The 15,752-nt window shown below is 46.6% G+C and overlaps 1 protein-coding gene across 2 annotated transcripts in view; it reads right to left on the bottom strand.

The window, feature by feature from the left end:
• The window catches only part of SGCD (sarcoglycan delta), a 1,044,256-nt gene that overhangs the window by 602,116 nt on the left and 426,388 nt on the right, over positions 1-15,752 (bottom strand). For both annotated transcript variants that reach the window (XM_078653701.1, XM_078653702.1), the window contains exon 2: positions 78-303. The gene's annotated coding sequence lies outside the window, so the exon portion shown is untranslated. The remainder of the gene's footprint in view (positions 1-77; positions 304-15,752) is intronic.

Genomic DNA, 15,752 nt, shown 5'->3' with positions numbered 1-15,752 from the left:
TCCATCCCATCCCATCCAAAAACACCATGGCATGCATGCTGCTCTCTCAACGAAAAGGGGCCAACGCCAGAACTTACCTTAGCAGTCCAAGTATGTTGATACTTTCCCCTCTATCCGCTTCAGAGAACCATTTGAATGAGGACGTCTCTTCACCGTCTGCCTGCCTTAATCTCTTGGGGCTGCTTCTAAGGCCCCCCGCAGTGCAGCAGGTCTGCCCCCTGTGCACCCACTCCAGGCTGGCACCTTAGAGTGAGGTCCCGAGGGATGGGCCCAAAATCTCCCGCTGTTCAAGCTCTGAGTAGCCTGCAAAGAAAAGGAGACCAGTAGCCTAGTTAGAAAAACAGAAGCAGTTGCATACAAAGGCAAGGGTCATGTTTTGAGAGATGCATTCCTGGAAAATTCATCATTTGTGACACTTTTGGGACAGCCATATCTGAATACATAAACGGTAGTTGAAAGCTCTGCTCTTTTATGTCGTACATTGAATTATATTTCAAGAAGATTCAATACTGCATTCATTAGAAAGGTCTATGATCTGTGTGACCCAAAGCTGACCTTGCAAGGGGCCGTCTGCAGGAGAGGCAATTCTGATTTTAAAAGCTAGAAATCAAAATTTTCTTTTTTTCCCTTTTTGGACATGCACAAATTGAAAGTTATCATACATTTGAACACTGATTTAAATCAGTGTGTCCCTCTTTTCAATGTTTTAGAGTCTGAATGACATGAATACATGGTGGGATCAAGAAACCCCAACCTTCAGATTGAGTTAAAGGACAGATCTGCCAACAGCAAGGCTGGGAATTGTCCAGGGTTGAATCTGTAACCCCTCTAGCGGAGCTGGAGGAATTTGCTACACTGCGTTACTCATTTAAAAGAATGTTATGTACAAGTTCCACCAATTGCAGTGTGGTGGAATTTTTTCCTGTTCGAGCAACACAATGACAACGGGAATAACATGCGGCTCCAGCAAGCAAGCTGGCATGTGAGATTTGGCGTCCCATAGTGCAACTTGCAGTCCTAAGAAGCCTTCTGGTGCGATTTTGTAACAAGAGCTATCACAGGAGCAGTCAGAGGACTGTTTCTCAAATAGATTTTCAAGCTGAGCGGCAGCAAAATCAACTCTAATGACCACAAACTCTGCGCACCGAATGTTGCCGGTTGTGTTGATTTTTCAGCCTGGAATGCGCTACAGATGCTAAATCACAGACCCAGAAGCACAATGTGCATTTTTTCTGACTGTTGGTGGAACTCTGTGGAATCTCATAGAGTTATTGTGAAACTCCACGGAATTCCTGAGTGAAATTTTATGTGTTTTGCCCACCTCCAGCTATACGTCTTGTCTGTAATTGACAGCATGAAATCACGTCTTGAACCTGTACACAATGTCCTTCTCAATTGAGATCCACCAGTATACCTCCCATATTCAACTCTGCGTGAACTAAGGCAAATCTTGACATCCATTGACTAAAAGACTGCTATCATCCTATACATAGATGTCTACTTGGTGCCATCATCAAGACGAATCCATTGAAGGTTGAATATATCCTCATGATCAATACTTCCAGGCAAGCCCAGTTCCAGGACTCACTAACTCTGACAATAAACATGGTGTATTGGCCGCAACTATCCATAAGATATAACAAATTTGCATTCACCATATTCACTGATGTACCATTCAAAATCTCAATTGCTAAGAAAAACACATACATATTGGACCAGATCGCCCTTCTGTATAGAAGAAAACCCTACTTGTCCACGTTGGGTGAAAAATCATTGTGCAGGCCCAGAATAATGGTGACATTTTGCTTAAGGTAGTGTCAGGCTACACCCTACCAACATTTTGCACGCTTTTCTGGAGTCATCAAATATCTAAAGTAGTAGAACTACATCAGTATAACGTTGTTGCTGCTAAATTAGTTGTTTTAAGGCAGGAATTATTTTCAATACTTAATGCGTCACCTGCAATACACTGATGTCTCATACCTGCATGAACAGGTATGGCTTATAACTGATAATGTCTCTTTCAGTTATACGTTTGGACTCTCAATAAGTCATCATGCATGCACTCTGTCACTCATTCTTGTACTCTTACATCTTTTCACCTACCTTCTGACTTATTCTAGCCTTTATCCACTTACCCTTTACAATAAAACAGACACCCATAGTTTCAAAAACAAATGGGAGAACATGAAAATAATAAGAGTAGGAAAAAGAAAGTATGCCACCACCTAAACGCATCAGACATATCCTTGCAATACAAAAATGAAATGAAACCTAGTAGTGAGTGGCCACCTTGCAAAGGCATTGTACATAGTGCATACTTGTTTCAAAGTTCCAATTTAGCTGGAACATTTAGAAGCAAAGTGTTGGCGATCTTGGAGCGGTAAAACGATACACTATGCGCAATAACATTTCAAGGTAGCCACTAAGTAAACATCACACTCGTTAGCCATCTTTGAAAGCTAAAGTAAATACAGCTTCACTATTGTACTAAGCCAAGGTGGAAAACATAGCACTTCCAAACTAGGTGGCCATCTTCGAACAGTAAAACAATGATACACTATAGACAATAACATTTCAAGATGGCTGTCCACATGAGAAATAGTGGCAGCACAAGATACAGCACACTGCAGATGAAACGAGGGGCTTGCAAGTAGCCAAGTAGGACTGTCTGGGGACCTGCAGAATGCTCCAAAAATGGAGAATAGAAGAAATGAAAGTGGACCTAAAAAAGGAAAAATGGAAAACTAAGGACTGACTAGCAGACCAGACGCTCATATTCAGGCGAATGTGGGCATATGATCAGGACAAGAACCATTACTCACATGACTATGGACCTAATTGTAGAAATGAGCTAACAGATTGACCCATGCAGTAAGCCGTCCTGAGGAGAAGCAGAATGAAAATGACACGTGAATAGACAGAAGAAGGGAGGCCTGAAAATCCTCTAAGTACTCTATGTATGCTTATCTATGCATGCAGAGTTTTTTAAATCTTTTTTTTGTACAAGGCCTGGCAGACTTTTTTCCACTTAAGTAGGTCTAACAAGGATTACCACAGTATTAACCTTCCACCCCAAAGGGTTTATCTGAAGTGGGTAACCAACACCAACACCCTTGTTTACTAATGTAACATGTGAAATTCGATGTAACAAAATATCAGTCAAGTCTTCAACACGGTCTACTAACAATCTGCCCTTAAAGACCTATCAACTATAATAAATGCATTCTACAATAGGTACATCAGGCCGGTTACCGTTGTCTTAACTTTCAGTATGAACAGATTAGAAGTATTGCATTTGACATAACTTTTCCCAATTAACCAAATAAGCCTACAACCTTCGTTATAGGTTTGTAACGATAATGAACATTGGTCTATGTTGCACACAATCTGGCAACCATCAGGAAAAGTCATAGAATTATAAATAAGTATAGAAAATTACAGTTGACACAACTATAGACAGCCCCTGTGAGAAGGGCCAAACAAGGATTGTCATATTGGAAATCTTCAACTTCAGATGCTTGTCACATCAGGCAACCAACACCAAAATCCTTGCGCACTAAGCTAATATGCTAATCTGTGAGATTCCAGGCAGTTAAATATCTGTCTTTACTCTGAAGCCTTTAATAAAATGTTATGACAATCCACCTTTAAAGATCTGTTTACATTAACACATGCTCTGTATGTCACTCAGTCTGAGCAAGAGTGAAATGCCAAATAAAACCAGGTAAGCACACGAGGGACTCAATATGCCACTCAGACCTAACAAGCATGAAACACCAAATAACCCCAGGTAAGCCCAAGACACACAATCATCTCTACCAAAACTAAAGCAGGGATTACTTTTGGTTATGAGCCAGGCATGAAATAATGAACTCACACTTCCCACAAAAAAAGCATAGATTCCCATCTGCGAAAGGAAAAGCACTTGTGGTTGCAGCACAGTCCCACCTTTAGTGGTGGGTTGTAGACTGATATCTACCAAGACATTGGCAAGAATTCGATTTGATAAAGGATAAAACAAATCACAGCCATCAACACAAAGCATGAATTCACACCTAGCAGAATAAACGCCTGCAATCGCAGCTACCAAGCATGAAGAAAAGGGCTTCGACCCGCCAAGGGTGGTGGCAGAAGGTATGTTTGTGTAGGCGAAGTATGTACTCCTACTTGGCAACGCACTGCATACCAGAATTACCCCATGCAAGTTAAAGTCAGAAGGTTCACACCTGTCAGACATAATACATGGAATCAGACCTAGCAGAGCTAAATATGGAATTAAGCCTGATCAAGGGGAATCGTAGCGCATGGTCGCATCTGCAGAAGTAAAGCACAGAATCAACCTTTGCCAGAGGTAAAGAATGGGGGCGCAGCATTCAAAGGCAAAGGAAGGCTCACACCAGGGGCGTTTCCTCCATTGGAGCGGAGGAGAGTCACCACACTTAACCCCCCCCCCCCGACCCTCCTCAACGCCCCATGGATGAAAAATAAAATGGTTGTTCATTATCATATTATTTTTCATCCTCCATCCTGAGCCGAGTGTCAGGACGGGGGTGGGGCTTCTGCTGACTGACAGCAGCAGGCAGGAGGGTGGGCTGCCTAACGCACTGCTAAAAGTGCGCATGTCTTTTTGGCAGGCCCTCTTGAAACAGCTAGTCACACATGCTCACTTTAACCCAGCTGTCTTAAGACAGCGGGCAGGGCTGGCTCTAGGCTCACGGAGGCCCTGAGCAGGGAGTGTAGGTAGGGTGCCCGAGGCCGCCAAATCCCTGCCAGGGGCCGCCACGCAAATATGTATCTAAGGATATATATATTGGTGTGGCGGCCCTGTGCAGGTGCACAGCTTGCACATGCCTTAGGCCGGCCCTGCAGCGGGGTTGAGAATAAGTGCAGGCCTGCAGTGCGCTGAGGCCGCTCCATCCAAACATGTCGCTGTCACATCCTACATGTGTGCAGCACCAGGAATGGGCAACGGAGTTCCAGCAACCGGTTCCAGTTCCTGCAAAGAAGAGGTTCGGAGCGAGTATGTTGGGTTAGGTACGTTTTATTTTTGTTCTAATATTTTGCATCTGTGCCTGCCATGTTTACGGCGGCCTCATTGTATTTAATCACCAGCACCCCTTCCTCCCTCCCTCATGCAGCAGGTCTAGGGTGCTTAACAGAGACCATAGACTTCGATAGACATTATGTGAAAGCGGAGTTCAGGGGGCACTTAGTGTGCAGCAGCGTTTCATTCCCACAGGAGGCTGTGTTAACACAAGGCCGACAACTCATCCGCCGCTTCTGTATGGTTTATGTACAAAGTATGCAAGAGGGGAAACAGCCTTTAGCATGTCGTCCGGAATCACGCTGCGCCTTTACAGCACCGTCAATTGAATGAACGTGTCATTAACAAGCATTCGTTTAGCACGCAAGACATTACAACAACTTGCATTAGGGGGGCGCATTGGTGCAGAGGTATTGTATTTAAAGTCCACCACCTTCCCTACTGATGAGCAGACTGGAGTTGGATTAGTAAATTGTACTATTCGAAAGTCCAGCACCCCCCAGGGCAAGTCTTTGTAAAGACTTGGATGCCAAAGAAGTGCGCCGGTACGATGCGTTCATACTAATTACGGCGGTAAAAGGCATGCTTTCTAAACGAATGTGTAATTCCGACATACAATCATGCCAGAGCTTTGTTCACACCAGCTTGTTTTGAAGGGTGAACTATGACAAGGTGCTGGAGTGCTTGGGTGAAGCTGATTTGTAATATATATTCCTTAGGCAGAGCAGTACTTGACAAGTCATCGACCTAATGGTACTATTTGGTGTCTTGGTGTGCAGAAGGTTATCTGCTCCTTGGGAGCTTTCATAGCTTCTGAAGGTGCTCTCAACACCCTCAGTCACTGGTTCTTCACCTGTATGTCAGTGTGGTATCCTGTCCCTGCATCCTTGAGTGAATTATCCTGTCAGTGTAATCCCAATCCCAATGCTTGTCTGTCTCTTTCTCTGTGCAAACGTGCTGTTCTTTTTTGACCTCTTTCTGTACCTCTACCCCATTTGTTTACCTCGCCATTGCCCCTCTTACAGACCACTGCCAGCACCACAGAGCAGATCAGCCTCTCACGGATTACCGGTGCTGCCTCAGCAAGCACACCGCATACCACCTACACTGCAGCTTTGAAGTTAGCTTCTTCCTGGAGATTTGGGAATTTGAAGGCCGCTTATATGATGAAGGTCTTAGAGTCACCATTGGCCCTAGAGCCTGAAGAGTGAGACACTGACACTTGATGACACCAGTGAGCCGCAAGAGACATCGGGCAAGGAGGATACATGCAGCAATGAGGGCATGTACCACCCACCAACAGCCAAGAGGCAGCTCAATGAGGCAGAAACACCAGCAGCATCACCAGCAGCAACATCAGAAGCCACTCCAAGAGCGCCAGCACTAGTAGCATCAACAGCAACATCAGAAGCCACCCGAAGACCGCCAGCACTAGCAGCATCAGCAGAAACATCAGAAGCCACTCGAAGACCACCAGCACTAGCAGCATCAACAGCAACATCTGAAGAAATTCCAAGGCCACCAACCCCAGCAACATCAGTGGGAAGACCAGAAGCAACACAAACTTCGAGGTCATCAACAATCTAAGCAGCAGCAGCCACACCAACACCACAAGCAGAGGAAGAACAAACATCAGATGATGATGATGATGATGATGAAGGAGGCATAAGGCGGTTTAGTACAGGGAAGAGATAGTGAGGGTGGAGATTTTATTTCCACTGCTGCAGAGTTTACCTATACCAATTGACCTGAAACTGCAGAAGGAGTGCCGAAGAGAGGCAACTGGGTGCCTTATAACAAAAAAACAGTCTTCAGTGATTCCACATGAAAAATAGAAGTGAGAGAAAGCGGTCACCTTTTGGTATTTTAATTGTCTTGAGGTAGAAAGAGAGAAAAACTCGAAACCTTAGTTCCAAGAGGAGGCAGAATTGTTCTTATCTTAAGTGAACTAATGTCTATGGCTTTTTCTATTTCCAAAAGACAGAAAAAAGTGGGAAGTGGGTGGTGGGTTGAGTGGGAAGGAGATGACAGAACTCCACCTAAAAATACCTTACAAGTATCCAGGGGATTTGTGGTGCGGATGAACGGAGACGTCTCTCTGTCTCTCAGTCTCTTTCTTTCATTCTCTCTCTTCTCTCTTCTGCACTCTTTCTGTTTTGCTCTTACTGTCCCACTTTCTTGTTTGCTCTTATTTTCTTTCTTGTTCTCTCTCAGTCTATCACCCTCATTCAGGAATCTGTTCCTGGCCTATGGCCTTTAGAGTTGCGTGGTAGCAGAACATCTTTTGCTTTGTGGAGGAAGTACAGAGTCCTTGCTATCGTCCAGATTTCACACACAGAATTACTCTCCAACAGAAATATGGAGATTGAGGTATTTTCCCTAACTGATTCTCCAACGGTGGAGAGGTCTCCAGTGGAAGACTCTGCTCCTCTTCCAAAAATCATAGGATTTTCTATTACCATTCCCCTCTCAATCTAGTGCTTGGGGGTCCATCGAGTGTTGGGTGAGCTAGCTGCCATATGCATGAGGCCGCAGGGCGGCCGCCTTGGCTAGCCCATCCACGGTCGGCCTGCCAAAGGGACACGTTTCTGCTGAGGCAGCACCATTGTGTCATTGAAGCGATGCCCCTCTTCATGGCCAAAGCACTATGGCGGAAAAGATCTGTACCTGCAGGTCTGCCATGACATGAGGGCATGGCAGGCCCCTTGGCGCTTTTATTCTTTGAAGAAAGATCCACAGAGAGTAGGTGTGTTTTTAAGAAAAACCCTCAGCAGACATTACTTTAGAAAACCTTTTTGTGGCTGCTGCTGGAAAGGCCGTCCGATTAAGGGCAACTGTTTCAAAGCTATGTCTACTAGAAGGGATTTTCCAAAGCACAATATAAAAAAACACAATCTATTGACAGCTAAATGAGGCTGATGATACCAGTGGTGAGCTGATGGGACTACCCCATATTCTTGGAAGCTGGCCATTACCAGCAACCATTAACTCAGGTCCTGAGCTTTAATGGTGTGGAAAACAAACTTTAAAAATGTCCAGAACTCAAGTGGCAACCAAGGCAGGCAGGGGGGTTTAAGAAAAGGGGAAATGTGATCAAATGCTATTGTTCCACAGTTAAACGCCCAGATGAATGAAGTAGGGACTTCACAGCAAGGGAACATTTCAGAAGCCACTTGAGAAAATGCTACAGTCTGAACAGTAGGACGCTAGTTGTACAACGGGCAAATAGAGTTTATCATCGACCGCTGATATACGTCAGTTTGTGGCATTTGCTGGCTGTATAACAGAAAACCAAGGGCAAACGTATTGTAAGGACAGGGTATCATGGCAAACATATAGAGAGGATCGAAATATCAAGAAGGTAAGTGCATATAGGTAAGCAAGATTTTCCATTCATAAATCCACATCTAAGTGCCTTAAAGATAGATATATTGTCACGGTATGTATATATGTGGCGTTAAGTACCGTGAGCATAAGCTTAGCTACATAAACTTACCTTCACAATAGTTTGTTCCCCTCCATTTTTTTGCCACAGTACTTTGTGCCCATGATATTCTGTAGTCGATTTTCTGGTGGAATAACACTGCATCTTTCGCTAAAACAGTGACCCCAGACCTCTCTGGGCAATTGCCAAATCCTCCTCCTATCTCATGAGATTCAGTATTAAACTCGTATTTTTCACTTAGGCTTCAGTCACCAACCCGCAGCCTCCTTTCCAGATAAAATACTGTTTGCACACACAAACTCACCCAGGGGCCCACCAGTTGTTTGCTGTTCTTCAGCAGTTCACTGTCAACCCCAGCACCCTGCCTCTCCCCTGGTGACCGGATTCTGTAAGATCTCTTGACATGAGTGAGGCTTCTGGAGTCCAGCGCCTTAGGCTGTGTAATCTGTGTAAACCCATGGAGGGAGCTGCCGGGTGAAGCCTGAGTCTGCATCAACTGTGTACCCTGGGGCGCGGCTTCTTCTCTTTGAGACCCGGCCTAGTTTGGTCTTTAGCGTGAGGTCTGCTCCTGTAAGATCTATGTACTCTGGGGGATAGCCCTGCTGTCTGAGCCAGTAAGATCTGCGGGACTTGAGGGATCGCTCTGCTCTTTCATTTCTAAGTCTGTAGGGCTGCCTAGTCAGGCGGGAGAGCTCTTTGCTCTGGCGTGAGAGCCTGCAAGGTCTGTGTAACGAGGGGTGGTAGCACCTCTGTCTGAGCCCTCAAGATCTGTAAGCAGAGAGCTGCACTCTCTGAGGTCTTAGTCTATAACAAGAGGGATAGCTCTGCTGTCTAAAGCCTGAGCATATGAAGCCTTCCTAAACGCAGCTGTCGGAGGTGTGAGTAAGGTCTCGTGATCACGTGCGATAGCTCTCCTGACTTGCTCCAGAGTCTGTAAGACCAGTGCAGCCTGGGAGATAGTACTGCTGTCTGAGCTGTCAAGATCTGTGAAACTCGAGACTCCACCACTGAGACATGAGTCTGGGCCTCGGGAGGGATATCTCTGCTGGGGCTTGAGGCCGTACTACCTCTGTACACGGCGGTGAGTGCTGCAGTCGGAGGCCTGGGTCTGTCAGGCGTGTGCAGCCTGAGACCGCACTGCTCGTCAAGTCTCCAAGATCTGTGTATTCGCATGGACAGCTCTGCTGGTCGCAGTCGCATGGACAGCTCTGCTGGTCGCAGTCGCATGGACAGCTCTGCTGGTCGCAGTCGCATGGACAGCTCTGCTGGTCGCAGTTAGGGTTCCTTACCAAGAGGCACAGCTCGAGGCCTCGTGTTTCTAAGGGGCGGCTCTGCTTTCTGGGAGCCGACACAGTCGTTAGCGGGAGGGATCGCTCTAAGTCGTTACTCCGTGAGATTTGAGTCATCTGACGGCTCCCTCCGCTCTCGAGGTGTCAGCAGGAAGGGTGTAGTGTGCAGCTAAACACCCAAATCGGCTGCAGTCAGCTCCGGTTTCTGATGGGGATTGATTGCCGCGTTAGCATTGGACTCACGCTGAGGACACCGGGGAGCGCGGGGCTGTCACTTTCCCTGAGCTCAGCAGCAAAGACTCAATTACTTGCAGCCGAGGGAGCGCGTTTGCAGACTGGACCACTTTCTTCAGCAGACCCCTGCCCCGGCTCCTGACAGAGATGCTGGCTTACTGACCCCGGAAGGAGGGGGCAGGACGGATAGAGGTCACAAAGGGTCCTAGAGCCAAGGCCTCAGCATCCATCTGCAACAACCAGGACTTCCTCTGCCAGAGTTGCATGCACACGCTTCAAAAATTGAAAGGATAAACAAAGAAAACATGACCAAATAAATGTGGTGGCCATATGCTTGCAATAAAAACTTTATCAACGCGGTCAAAACACCGCAGTGCCATTACGATGCATCTTTTACAACGCAAGTCGTTACCACGACTTGCGCTGGAGGGCGCTCTAGACTAAGGAATAGTAGATTTACTATTCCAACACCTTCCCTACTGTACGTAGGCTGGAGTTGGAATAGTAAATCTTACTATTCCTAAGTCCAGCAGGGTTGTGATAATGACTTGCATTGTAAAAGATGCGTTGTGATGTACCGCGATCATTTTGATCGCGTTGTAACATCATACATCCATTAAATAACCATCATGGTTAATTTTAACCCCCTGGCTGCGGCCGGAATTCTGTGCCTGTGCGGCACATTCCGATCGCGGGCGTGGTCATGACGGCTCTCGGCCGTCATCAACACACGCTCACCGTAACTGATGACGACCAGGAGCCGTCATCAGCACCGAAGGGGTTAATAGTACAGTATGTTTTCCTTAGCAGGGCGGTGTGGACCTCAAGAAATTAAACATGCTACAACTGTGCCCGATTTTCAATCACTTGTCAAGTGATACTGGCCATAAACTTTGGCCACATGCTGGACTCACAGCATATCTGTCAAGTCACCCACATTTGATTGATATTATCCTCTTTCTCCTGGTCTTCGCCCACCAAACAAACAAAATGCCTCTATAGACATTAAGGCAGTCACCCTCTTTTTAAAGTATAAACACCCTCTGAAAAAGAGGTTAAAATCTATTCACATTAAGAGAATCATCGTCTTTAAGACTGCACGTGATCTACAATCTTAAGTCAAGAAGGTAACAGATAAGCACTTGCCACTGATAAGACACCTTATGGCAGTCCCTATGGACTACCTTTCGTAGTTTAGTAAGATACACTACACTCATTCCTGAGATAAGCAGCATGGCATGCCACCTTTCAGCTATGCTTCTAACCCCAGTGGAGTTGAATCACCTCTAAAGAGGGTCACAAAGTTCTGGACATAAACATCCACACCATAGAAACGTTCTGCTTGCTTGCATAGAATGTGTCTATACACTGTATTACAACAATTTAACACGGGCACATGCTTAGTAATCCACTAGTGGATGATCTATTAATACAAGCTTTGGATTTTCTCACCATTTATTTTTTTGCATCAGGCTTTGGCTTTAGGCACAGCCTACTTTGAAACATTCCTCTACTGCCACATCAGGTGTGCTCAGCCGTTATCTTATTTAACATGGAGTACTTCTTGCAAGCCAGTCTTTACAGTTTGTAAATGGTGCACCATATACATTTCAAAGTGGACAGCCAAACTTGACTGCAGGACTTGAGCGATTTCCATTCTGTCCTCCCATGTGTGTACACACAGCAGCTCCATGTTATCTATGGCTATGACATTTTCAGTGATATCATGAGTGATGTCATTAATTATGTATTTTGAGATGTCATCAGTGATGTAATCAATAATTTAATTTAACATGTCATGAGTGAATTCATGTTTGAAGTCATAAGCAGTGCATGGCAGGGGTGCAAGTTATAGTTGGTTCATTAAACTGTAACTGCCACATTTCAGGGGTTTTCAGTTCTTGAATGTTAGTTCATATTCCATTTCAGCACCTAACTATAACACCACTTTATCCTCTGTTTTTTTCAGTGAATATATATTTAATTGTATGAAGATCAGTTACTCCATCTGCTAGGATTGAGGTGCATTGGCCCAGTTGTGCCTGGGTCTCAGCAGTACAAAAGCAGAGTGCTGCCTGACAGCTCTAAGATGTATGTGCGGCGTCAAGTGGGGTTCTACAGTCTCTGACAAAGGACAGTGCTGCAGGGCAGAGAAGCTCTGACAGGACTGAAATTATTCTGGGGTGCATGCCAGCCCTGAGAAAATCCTCCATATCGTGGGCTCTTCATACTGACACAAGCAAGGAAATGACGAAGGGCTCTTTTTGTGCGAAGAGGGCGTTGATTACTATTTTCAAACATTCCTACAATAAGCCCTATACTGAAAGCCGACTCTGTCTCCAACTCAGATCCTCACAGACTCAGCTCATTACATCTGCAAAACCTGCAATTTAATTGCCTGATTTAAATTTGGCCGGCGAAAAGCAGACTGGAGCATTACTCGTTTAATTATGTTAATTTATAACCGAAAAGCTAAATTTACAAAGGCAATAACATTAATTATTTACTCGCCCATTAAAGTTGAATATATATTACCAAGCTAATTGACTTCCAGAGTCTGACAAAAATGTTGAAAAAGAGGGGGTGAGCTGATGTACCCAGGTCCGGTGCATGCGTGTATTGTATCAAAGGACAGCTTCCCATTGGCCAGTGACCCTTTGAGCGGGACAAGGAATCACATTCTCTAAATCACAACAGACACCACACTACAACATCGCACAATGAACCCTAAGATTATAAAGTGCACCCAATATCACACAGTACGCTCCACGATCACACAGTAGTACACTGCACCAAATACAGTACAGCCAAAATCGCATAGTGTGTCTTGTCGCACTTAGCCCACTGCCTACCAATGCACTTCAACAAAATACTTTGTTATCCTTGAGCGTACGTACTACCATGTTTTTTCTGGGTGATTCCCAAATAAGGCCATTACTCCTCCTTTATGTGCTATGTTATCGCTTCCATAGCAGAGGTACATAGGAAAGCTCACAGGTATGCCCTGTATTTTTAATCGAGTCCCAGGGACTGCCCTTTCTTTCGTTAACATTATAAACGATCGTCTGGTCAACACTATTTGAAGCCATTCGTGAGTTGTAGCAGTTTTTAAGTATGTTAGGGGATGGGAAGGCCCATCACTGTCGCATTTTTTTCTACAAGACACCCTTCACCTGACCACTGCAGCCGACTCCCTATCATCCTCACCCATTCTTGACCAGACAAAACTAGCCGGTGAAACCACATGGATCATTTAGTTGCAGTAACATTGCTCACATTATGTACTGGTGGTGTAGGCACCTCTAAAAAATAAAACTATCCCCGACCCAGGCTAACCTCCGTTTTCCTGAGCTGTGGTTCAGCGATGCTGCGGCAGGCTCCACCCTCCCAGGCCACCATTCACTCTCCAAGTCCATCCTTCACCCCTGGGTTCCCCTCCACCCACTATCATCATGGGCCAACCTCCTTCATCCTGTGCTGTGGTTCAATGTGCTGTGGCAGGCTTCACCCTCCCTCGCCACTATTCCCTCTCCAAGTCCACCCTTCACTCCTGGGTTACCCTCCATCCTCACTGACTATCCCCAAACTTCCTAGTTCAATCATTGCCCTCGTCGGCAACATCTTCACCCTGGAACACTTCATACATGCTTGGGCTACTCTTCTTCCTCCTGGATGACTGTCCACATTCTTGGGTCACCCACCGGGGCCGCACTTCACTTTGTGGAACAGTCTCCAGTCCCTGGACCCATCAGCGCTATCTTCGGACATCCTTTAGCTTTGTCCGCCAGCCTTCTGCCTCCTTGTACTCCCAGCATTTCTGCCACACCACCCTCTTAGGCAATCCTCTACCTTTGTGGGTCACCCTTCACCCTCCATGGGCACCCCACCCTTCTTGGGCCATCCTTCTCAGTTCTTTGTCGCCCCGTACACTTCTTTCTCCTGTGCTCCTAGTCTCCGGAGCTACCCGCCTCCCTCCTTAGCTGCTCTTCGAACCTCCTGTCTATGCCTTCTACCTCCTGTCTATCCCTTCTACCTCCTCCCTCCCGAGCTCCCCTCCCAACACCTGATTTACCCTCCTCTCTCTTAGCTGCCCTCCTCCCTCCTGAGCCACTCTCCTCACTCCTGAACTGCCCTCCATTCCTTTAGGGGATACCTTCACCTGGACCGTCCCTTCCCTTCCCATGAACTGCCCCCTGCGCCAGGGATCATCTCCAAATCTCCTATGACAACCACAAGCTAGGCCATGTGCCATCTGGACCAGTCTCCAGCGCGTTGGTCGTTCCCACGCTGCTTCCTGAGCCATCTTAAACCACCCTCGTAGTAGACCATCAACTCTTCTGGGCCAGCGTTCACCACCAGCCCAGTACAGTGCTGCCCCTGGTCCATCGACTTCCTCTGGCCCCTGCTGCCCCTGGTACCCCTGGTGTTATGCACACTCCAGCGGCACCCTCCCGCCTGCATGCATGCCTTCCCCCTCTTTATCTTGAGAAATGCCACCCATCCACCATCTGCTCCCCCTTCCTAGCCAGATAGAACAAAATCCTACCACTTAGAAATTCGTTTTATTTATTTCTATGGTTAGTTACCTTTTAAAGTCCGTAATCCATACATTACTACCCCCCACCCTGCCCCTTCCCCTGCCCACTTCACCGCCCGGCCGGATCTGCAGTGCCCTCTGCCAGTCTGAACCTATAATCTTGCCAGCCAACCACCCTGCCATCCCACCAGGAGGTCCCAGAGGCAAGCAGTGCCAGCCTGAGCCACTGCAGCATGAACCACTACCCTGCTAATTGAGCCCGCAGTGCCAACATCATACCCTGCTCCTGGGATGCCACCGTGCCACACACCAGCACCCAGCCCTCGAGGCAGTACAAGGCGCAGATATGAAACGCTTTTGATTAACACTCACAAAACAATCGGGAGCCAGCCTTTCCGGCAGCATCCGTGGCCGCGCATGCGCCGTTGAGCGGCTCGTGCGCAGCGGAGGGAGGCACGAGCCGCTGTTTGAGCATGCACGAGCGCCCCGGACAAGGGGCTGAGGCTGCCAACGCCTGCAGGGTAATTAGCACAAGTATTTTCATTAATATGTAATGAAATGCTAATGCGCGCGTCGCGGCAGAGACATTCTCTCTGTGTTTACCAGTGTCTGCTGTTCTATTAAACATGGGAGCCATGGGAGGAAAGGAACGCGAGAGGGAGCAGCCAACTTTGCTGCTAGAAATACCTGCCAGCAGGTTACACTTCTTGAGCCCGGATCCATCAAATGCAAGCAGAGCGCAGCCGCCACCCCAGGAGTGGGGCCCTGCCCAGAGGGAGGTTGGCACGGGAGGTCATGGTGGGTGAGGGAGAGGCAAGGGTGGCCTCATCCATGCAGAAACAGGGGGGATTAACAAACTCACAGGCCTGCACGATTGAGGCGGTCCGAGCAGGTCCGTGTGACTGCCAACCTCTTCTTAGGTGCACGTCTATTCAGTAAATATCCCACTTTCATCGTCTGCTAGTCAGCTGCTGATCAAGGAAGGTGGCTACAGCATGAAATATTTACTAACTTGGCCTTTCAAACTTTATGTTACTAATTACAATCGAAAGAAATCATTTTATCAAAGAAAAATGTATTCTATGGAGAAAAAAAAGCTCAAACTAGGCCTGATTAACAAATGCAAACTTACACTTTTGTGTACGTTTACAATTGTTTGCTATTCACAGAGTGAATTACAAGTAGTATCTTTAAGAGTGT

Source organism: Lissotriton helveticus, chromosome 7 (genome assembly GCF_964261635.1).
Source record: "Lissotriton helveticus chromosome 7, aLisHel1.1, whole genome shotgun sequence".
NCBI classification, from domain to species: Eukaryota; Metazoa; Chordata; class Amphibia; order Caudata; family Salamandridae; genus Lissotriton; species Lissotriton helveticus.
This window is presented reverse-complemented; position numbering and strand designations above follow the sequence as displayed.